This window comes from Engraulis encrasicolus, chromosome 3 (assembly GCF_034702125.1).
Source record: "Engraulis encrasicolus isolate BLACKSEA-1 chromosome 3, IST_EnEncr_1.0, whole genome shotgun sequence".
In the NCBI taxonomy this organism is placed as follows: Eukaryota; Metazoa; Chordata; class Actinopteri; order Clupeiformes; family Engraulidae; genus Engraulis; species Engraulis encrasicolus.
Genome location: NC_085859.1, coordinates 36,547,019 through 36,556,674, shown reverse-complemented (window position 1 = coordinate 36,556,674; position 9,656 = coordinate 36,547,019). Strand labels below are relative to the sequence as shown.

Below are 9,656 nucleotides of genomic sequence, written 5' to 3'. Positions count from 1 at the left end.
GTTTACCGAGTTCAACGGTGCTCAGGCTGAGCGACTCGACTGACTGGCTACTGTAATATTCCATCCACAAAACGCACCCAAAAAGTGCTTGAACTTTCTGCAGTCTATATCCCTTTTCCACATGATGAACTGACTGATGAATTGCAGTGGCATTAAAGAAAAAGAAAAAAAAAACGAACGGCTAAAAGAGCGGCTTTTCCCCCTGCACAAAATCTATTTTAAAACTTTGACAGTCTGCTCCAGTCTGCGGTGCTGCGTTCGGTCAGGATTTTTCTTTTTGTTTTTTTGCCATTTGCTTTTCATATAGGCCACTTCAATGTCTAATGCACCTGTGGGAAAGCACTTAGTGAAAATTCAAGGAGTTGGAGGGCATGATACAGTACTGTATATACCATTAAAATGGTGCAGACAGAAAGATGGGCATGTAGTTAACGGGGACACACACTCAGTAGGATAAGGGATGCCGACAGCAGGGGGGGGGGATAAAGAGGACAGTTGTCACGGGCCCAGGGAGAGATGGGGAAACCCCAGAAATGGGTCCTCATTACGTTCCATGTATTGGGCTGGGGGGCCCTTTCAGACAACTTTGTCCTGGGCCCAGCCAAAGCTGTCACTGGCCCTGAGTAGGATACATTATAATCATGATGACGTCAGTGAATACAGTCTGTGTGTGTGCGTGCGTGCGTGCGTGTGTGTGTGTGTCTGTCTGTTTGTCTGTCTGTCTGTTTGTCTGTGTGGAGATGTGGAGGTCTTTGTGTGCGCTTGCACATGCATGCGTGTCTGTCTGTCTGTACAGTATCTGTGTGTGTGTGTGTGTGTGTGTGTGTGTGTGTGTGTGTGTGTGTGTGTGTGTGTGTGTGTGTGTGTGTGTGTGTGTGTGTGTGTGTGTGTGTGTGTGTGTATGCATATGTGAGTCTGTGTGCCTCTGTGTGCGTGCACGCACAGGCATGCGTGTCTGTCTGTATTTGTGTCTGCATATCTTCAGTGATATCATGGGAGGAGAGGAGAGGAGAGGGGAGGAGAGAGCTGGGATATAAGTGACCCCTAAGCCCCCTACAGCCCTCCCCAAACACCAACACAGCCATAAGGGACACTCCATGACTCATCCATGATGTCATCTACTGACCTCACTTACATTAGGCCATAGAAATAATACAGTATGTATTAGTTCTATGATATTACGGTAGGGACACATACACGCAAATTTGCAAACTTTGCCATTCATTCCTATGAGAGAGGCGAAGGCAAGCGAAAGCAAGCGAACAGGAGTGAAGCAAAGCGAAATTAAAGAAAGTTTAATGTTATGCAAATGAGGAGCGAATTCGCCTGCCGCAGCCCAATCAAATCAACAACATAACTGTTCCATTCAATTTGATTCACCCCGACGACCTGATGACGGTTGGATTTCGCCTCTCTTCGCTTCGCCTCCTATGTGTCCCTACCGTTAGGCTACCACTTCATGGAACCTGAAGCATTCTGATTAGGGGTGGGCATAGATTAATTTTTTTAATCTAGATTAATCTCACTGTAATTATGAAATTAATCTAGATTAATCTAGATTAATCTATATCAAAATGGCTCATTCAGAATAGGCACGATAGCGAAATAATGCCGAAAAAAACCTTGGGGTTTCTTAAGACAGATGGCGCATTAGACCAGAGCTCATCTTTTTTTTCAAAAATGCATCTCATCTTCAAAAAATGGTAATGTTGATACTTGGAGATGAAAAAACACAGCAATATGTGTAAAGTGTGTCCAATATGTTAGGAAGCATTTACAGTTATAGGCCTAACATACTGAAATTTCAAAATGAACAGCGCTATAAGTTGTAGAGGCAAATACAGATCTATCAAACATTTCGGCTATTTAAACAATATTACCTCAACAATTCAGCATTTCTAATGGGCAGAGAGAGAGAGAGAGAGAGAGAGAGAGAGAGAGAGAGAGAGAGAGAGAGAGAGAGAGAGAGAGAGAGAGAGAGAGAGAGAGAGAGAGAGAGAAAAAAATCTGCCACTGACTGTTAAAAGGAGCAGCGGCTCCTTTAAGAGAGGGAGGAGCTCTGCGCGTAGTACAGCAGCCCTCAACAGAGCCAGGCTACTGGATATGCCCAGAGCTGTAGAGAAAGAGTTGTCCTGAAGCCGTTGACGGCCGCGGACGAGCATGGCTGCTCTACATCCGGGGTTTCGCCGTCACTTCATTTTGCTCAAAGGGTCCTGTGCAGCAACGGGGACGCCATTGAGTGTCGTTGGCGTGTCGACCACTTCCCAGGTAAGTTGATAAAATAGGGAGATTAATCAAAGTTGTCTGTCTTTGTCAGCGTAAGCTATCACAAGTACAGTCTCTGAGGATGTAATTTTGCCAGTTTGGGTAATATAAAATCACAATGGTAATGTGAAAAACCGTTAATCGTGTGGTAATAGCTAGCGTTTTCAACACGGCGCTTCTGGTTCAACTTTGGATTTGCCGTGTTCGCAAAACATCGATGCTACCTTTCAATCTATATTTTAAACGATGACATGTCACATATTTTATAAGATACCGTCCTGTTGTCTTCTGTCAATATCCATACAGTCGTTGTGTTTGATTTCAGAGCTATTTGCTTATCGGTCATTTATAAATAGCTAATGTTTCTAAGCTAGCTGGAAGCTAATGTCAACAAGTTAGTTGATGCACGGAGATCTTTATGCTATCTAACTAGATCCAATAATGGACTACGAGGCATTCAAATGCTGATGTTCATGGCTTCAGGTATTACTTAAGTAGAATTTGGGATTTTTGTGCCATTGAGTGTCTACTGTGTCGTGTGTCGAGTCGACACAGGCTATCACAAGTACAGTCTCCGAGGATGTCATTTGTTGTTTTTGGGTAGTATACAATGGTGATGTTACCTGCTCATTTCTTGTTAAGCTGACATTAAGCTTACATTACTCGTGTATCTTTACGATAGCTAGATTCACAATGAACTGCGAGGCATTGAAATGGTGATGTTCATGTTGTCATTTTTCTGTTCGGATCTAGGTTATAGCAGATTGTTGGTGGAGACCGCTACAGCAGGCTGGTGCAGACTGGTGGTGTTGGTGGGGACCGCTACAGCCATCGGAAGGGATTTGGCAGGAGGTGGAGCCTTCTTTGCTTGACTTTTACTGCCAAGGTAGCTTTTTTCCCTTCCCATGGTTCTTCCCTTTCATTATTGATGCATTTACCTGCAATCCTGAGCCTCAACCTGGTGTATTTGGTGATCACTCTCCTCTTGACATCATGGCAGGATGGAAGGTTTGATTTCACAGTCATGGCCTCTTCCACTAGTTCACTGACTGAGCACTCCATTAGGGCTTCTGATGTCCTGGCCCGGAACAGCTGCTCAACGTGCTGCAGTAAAGAGAATACATCCGCAGATGGCTGGTGAAGTGCGCCCTCTCTGTACTCCTTCATCTGCAGCAGTGTGGCGTTGTCCGGTACAGCGTCGTCACTGTTCCTTAAGGCAGGCTTACAGGCCGAACACAAAGAGCCGCCTAGTACACCCTTGATGACGTATCCGGCCAGATGGTATAGCACACAGGACTCCGCTTTTGTGAGTGCATTTGGTGGATGGGTGGCTGGTGGTGGTGGTGTGTCTACCAAGTGCTAGAATCATAGCTGTCATCTGTTGTAATTATTCACTTGGTCATAATGATACCACAGATTCATTGAAAATCACTTCTTTCAATCAGCAGTGACTGGCTGTGAAATATTTAACCGTCCAGATCCAGTTCAACATTTGACTAATATCACTGTTTTTGTCTTTTGTATTCCCATTGAGTTGTGTTACAGGTGGAAATGATTCTGCTCCTACTGCATGAGACTGCTGCTGTTGATGGGGAAGTGCTTTTGCCAGAAATGGCTTAGTTGCAGGTGGTGGCTTTCTTGAGTTGCACTGATAAGGTAACCTAACTAACCTTTTGAGGACCCTTACAGTAAGTAATATTATATCTGTGTCTAACATTTTGTATTTCCGGTGATTGAGGTCTTTAGCTGCAAAATGTATAGGACTTTGGTCAGACTAGTAGGGCCGGATATATGTGCACAGCAACATAGTTGTCTTTTTTTTGTTTCTATACGCCATCCCAATGGAATTCAAATGAAACTACGGTAACAAGAGAATAAAAGTGCCTTTCAAAACATTCAAGGATCAGAGAGAAGTAATAATAAAACGAAGACACATTAACACATTTTTAACAAAAATAAAACGGTAGTTAAAAAGTCCTAAGGAATAGGCTAACTGAAACAAATGAGTTTTTAGTCTGCATTTGAACTTGGGTAATAAGTCAGGGGGCAGTGCATTCCAGAGCTGAGGAGCAGAGCAACTGAAAAGCTCTATTCCCCATGGTACTGAGATGGGCAGAGGGACAGAGAGGAGGATGGTCGAGGACAAACCGAGGTAGCGAGAGGGAATGGCAAGGCAAGATTGTTGCAAGATTGTGAATGGCCTGGAAGGTGTGCAGGACAGGAGTATTTTAAGAAGCACAGGGTATTGAGCACTCAGAGACATAGCCAAGGTAAGAATGGAAGACGCCGAACAACCATTCAACAAGTTAATTGAGTCAAGACTGGGTCATGAAATACCAGAGGACAGTTTTCAAAGGTATGGACTAGTGAAAGTGACTGTTGACAGACAGGGTGTCAAGACAATGGTATTTGTGTCGTATTCGTGGGTAAGCGGTTAGGGTGTCAGACTTGTAGCCCAAAGGATGCTGGTTCGACTCCGACCCGCCAGGTTGGTGCGGGGAGTAATTAACCAGTGCTCTCCCCCATCCTCCTCCCTGACTGAGGTACCCTGATCATGGTACCGTCCCGCCACACTGCGCCATTGGGGACTGCCCCCTTGCATGGATGAGGCAGAAATGCAATTTTCTAGTGTGCAGTGTTCACTTGAATTTTGTGGAGTACTGTGTCACAGTGAATTTAAATGTATTACTTTAATAAATGTTAATGACAAGTAGGAATGGGCAGCATAGTTGCAATGCCTAGTCTTGCCACCCTTGTAAGATCAGATAACTAACTTTTAGTGTCTGTTTTCACCCTTGTAAGATCAGATAACTAACTTTTAGTGTCTGTTTTCACAGAAATTTGTCTAGCGTGACACTTCTCCACAATCCACATGTAAACAGGCATTTAAAAACAATATGGCCATTGGTCTTGTCCTCTAGGTCCTCTAGGCCCAAGCTGTTAGGGCAGCACAGTACAATAAATTAAGTTGCCAAAAAAAAAACTTAAAATATTCCTCTGTGGTATTAAAAAAAATATGCTTTCCATGTAGATGTGTGCATTCTACTGTTCTCCACTTCTGTGAAGCAATACTATAGGATGAGGGTGAAAATGGTGTTTATATATATTTTTTTTCAGCAGCAAGACATTCTAAAATTTCTTCCAGAAGGGAGGAACACTAATTATTGGTTTAGCAAAGGGTCCAGAGCAATCTTGTCCGCCATTCTTGCTGTGTGATCCATTTAACTTTCCAATAAATGTCCCTCCAGGGTGTGGCCTACCATTTTGGCACTGTACCTTTAAACAAAGTCTTGGGTAGGCTGTGGCATTCCAACAAATATAAATTGGTTCTAATTGGCCCAAAATGTGCTTAGGAAATATCCCTATGCCATTATATCTCCTGCATGAAACGTTGATGTAAGACAGAGTCCATCTTTTCATGTTGTTATCGACAAAATTCTGTCAATTCCACCTGAGAGTGTAGATGTAGATATCAAGACTCATCAGACTAGGCAACATTTTTCCGATCTTTTAGTGTCGTTTATGGTGAGCCAGTCGAAATTGTTGCCTCATTTTCCTGTTCTTGGCTGACAGGAGTGGCACCAAATGTGTTTTTCTGCTGCTGTAACCCATTTGCCTCAAGATGTGCTGTGTAATCAGGGATTCTCTTATGCATACCTTTGTTGTACTGAGTGGTTATTTGACTTAATGTTGCCTTTGTATCAGCTCCAACCAGTCTGGCTATTCTCCTCTGCCATCAACAAGACATTTTTGCCCACAGAATCGCTGCTCACTGTATTCCCCCCCCCCTTACCATTGTTTGTTAACCCCAGAGATGGTTATGTGTGAATATCCCAGCAGATCAGTCTTTTCTGAAATATTCAAATCAATCCCTTTCAGCACCAACAGCCATGCCATGTATATAAATAAATCTCTCTCTTTTTTCTTCTCCTGTCTGCTCCTCTCTGGTCATAGGTTGATGCTTTCAATGCATTGGAAGTTGCAGCATGTTCCAGTGAATTCCAATTCTTCATGCATTATTGATTTCACACACACACACACACACACACACACACACACACACACACACACACACACACACACACACACACACACACACACACACACACACACACACACACACGTGTTCATGTACACAGACATGCCGTTTTATTCATAGTTATTTTGTTTGGGCTGTTTATGTTTCTATTTGGAGTATTTTTTTTATTTCAAATAAAAGATTGAACCATTCAAGCACAGGTTGTACAGCTGTGGGTTATTTACTTCATGTTCATTGCATCATGTTCATGTTCATTTGCATCCTGCATTGAGTGGTTTGACAGGTCTGATGACCAGCATCATAAAGGCTGAAATTAACAAATGCTATATTACTGTAGGCCTACAACTGGGACATGCTGGGTTTATGTATTTATCTTTTTATGTATTGGAAGTATTTTACCCATTAAAATATCCTACTGCAAATCTGCTGAATCCAAAACAAATAGACATTATCAAGGGCTACGGACAATTAGCATCTCAATGGTAAGTAATGGAGCTTCCTAGCTAAGATGACGTTTCCCTCCCAAAGTGTAACTGCAATGATATTACCGTATTACGGTACTGACACTTCAATGTTTTTATATGACAATGAAGGCCATAAAATGGCCTACAAAAAACAAAACGAACTCGTTCTTTTGGGGGCGGCATAATCTGATATAATTACCGTTAAAGGACGCTCTCGCTCAATGAAATGTATTGACAGCTCCCGGTGTATAGGACCCTTCTGCGGTGGGCGTAGACTACGCAAACCACGTGACCACTCGTCGGCAAAGATCAAAGGATGCTCCAACTCTTTTCTCTACAGCTCTGGATATGCCTATCTACTTGTAGAACCTACAGCACTGACACACGGCGATTTGACAGTTGTTCTCAGAGTTAGAATGCCAGATGAGTTACAACTCGACATGAATTCAGTTTGCAAAAAAAAAAAGTCAAGCGCGACAACCGCGAGGTTTATTACCGTCGGACATGAGAATATCTCACTGAATCGCAAATGTGCGCGATTGCAACACAAACATTCAGCGAGAGTAGATATTGACAGTTTCAGTTTGACAATCTTCAAAATGCATAGGACTATCACACGGAATGTTTTGCAATTATAGCACAGGCAAGATTTCTGGAAGTTGTTTATGTATTCTATGCAATGTGTGAGGAAATGTAGGCTATGTCGGGCTGGTAGCTACTCACACACAATAATGTCTCTCTATGCTTCACCTCAAACAATAACGTCTCTTTAGTCTACCACTTATGAAAAAGCATTCAAACAACAACTACCACGGCAGATGGATTAATGTTTTCAGCATGCAAACACTTCATATTTAGTAGGTCTGCTGAAACAACAGGTGGAGAGAGGAGAAGCGACTGGAGCGCAGTCTAAAAGCGTCTGTCAATTAAACGCTATGGTGACGTGCATACCCAAACTCCAAACCTATATTTTGAGAATAGATTAACGTGCGATATTTTCTTTATCGCGCGACAAGAGTCTCACATTATCGCAGCACGTTAACGCCGATAACGGCCCACCACTAGTTCTTTTACAGCAGCACGCAGCCCAAAGCAGACTGGATTAAGCCTGCAAGCCAAGATGAAATGTGTCTTATAGAGCTCACCAAAGCATGTACACACATCTAGACTAGTTTACATGCACGAGCGCGCGCCCACACACACACACACACACACACACACACACACACACACACACACACACACACACACACACACACACACACGCACGCACGCACGCACACACACACACACACACACACACACACACACACACACACACACACACACACACACACACACTACACCGCTCTATTAGGGGTTCTGTCTATTTCTACTAATGTAATTATTACTCATTTGTGCCATATTCATTTTCATTCATCATATTATTATATCCCCGAAACGCGGAGCGTCGGGGATGTAATGGTTTTGCGTGCGCCGCCGCCGCCGCCGCGTCACGTTTTTTGTGTTAACGCGATAACTTTTGAACGGATGTTTGGATTTGTCCCAGATTTGGTGTGTTAATGCTCTAGGGCAGGTTCATGAACTGATTCGAGTTTGGAGGTCAACACTTTCAAGATGGCTGAATTCAAGATGGCCGAATTTTTGTGTGGCCCATAACTTCTGACTGGGTGGATGGATTTCTCCCAGATTTGGTGTGTTAATGCTCTAGGGCAGGTTCATGAACTGATTCGAGTTTGGAGGTCAACACTTTCAAGATGGCTGAATTCAAGATGGCCGAATTTTTGTGTGGCCCATAACTTCTGACCGAGTGGATGGATTTCTCCCAGATTTGGTGTGTTAATGCTCTAGGGCAGGTTCATGAACTGATTCGAGTTTGGAGGTCAACACTTTCAAGATGGCTGAATTCAAGATGGCCGAATTTTTGTCTGGCCCATAACTTCTGACCGGGTGGATGGATTTCTCCCAGATTTGGTGTGTTCATGCTCTAGGGCAGGTTCATGAACTGATTCGAGTTTGGAGGTCAACACTTTCAAGATGGCTGAATTCAAGATGGCCGATTTTTTGTCTGGCCCATAACTTCTGACTGGGTGGATGGATTTCTCCCAGATTTGGTGTGTTCATGCTCTAGGGCAGGTTCATGAACTGATTCGAGTTTGGAGGTCAACACTTTCAAGATGGCTGAATTCAAGATGGCCGATTTTTTGTCTGGCCCATAACTTCTGACTGGGTGGATGGATTTCTCCCAGATTTGATGTGTTAATGCTCTAGGGTAGGTTCATGAACTTATTCGAGTTTGGAGGCCAACACTTTCAAGATGGCTGAATTCAAGATGGCTGAATTTTGGTTTGGCCCATAACTTCTGACCAGTTGGATGGATTTGTCCCAGATTTGGTGTTTCAATGTTCTAGGGTAGATTCATGAACTGATTAGATTTTGGAGGCCAATAATTTCAAAATGGCGGAATTTTCATTTGGCACATAACTTCTGACTGGGTGGATTGATTTGCCCTGTAACACTTTATTTTAAAGGTTCACCCTTTCAGTGGATCTACCACATTAGGTACAGTGTAATAACCAGCATAATGTATTTAATACCATGTAACAACAGTGTAATACCAGTGTAACAATATGCAATTCCTGTAATACCACTTACACACAAATACATGATGTAAGTACAAGATTGGTACATGGTGTTACACTGGTATTACATGGCATTAAATGTTGTTGCACTGGTTATAACACTGTACCTAATGTGGTATATTCACTGTAAACCATTAAAACAGTGTTACCATTTGCCCCATTTTTTTTCTTCATTTTCACAATAGTCATTTGGTTTTAAGCCTATGCATGTCATTGATCTATGTATATATATTAAATATATTTCTT

General features: G+C 42.8%; 1 long non-coding RNA gene across 2 annotated transcripts; it reads left to right on the top strand.

Moving 5' to 3' along the window:
• Positions 1-3,029: 3,029 nt before the first annotated feature.
• On the top strand, positions 3,030-6,335 carry LOC134446072 (uncharacterized). Of its 2 annotated transcripts, none has more exons than XR_010034374.1 (3): positions 3,030-3,151; positions 3,266-3,921; positions 6,220-6,335. It is a non-coding gene; the product is annotated as an uncharacterized LOC134446072 (long non-coding RNA). The 2 variants fall into 2 exon arrangements; XR_010034373.1 differs by lacking the exon at positions 6,220-6,335 and having other exon boundaries at positions 3,266-3,571; positions 3,811-5,363.
• Positions 6,336-9,656: the final 3,321 nt, after the last annotated feature.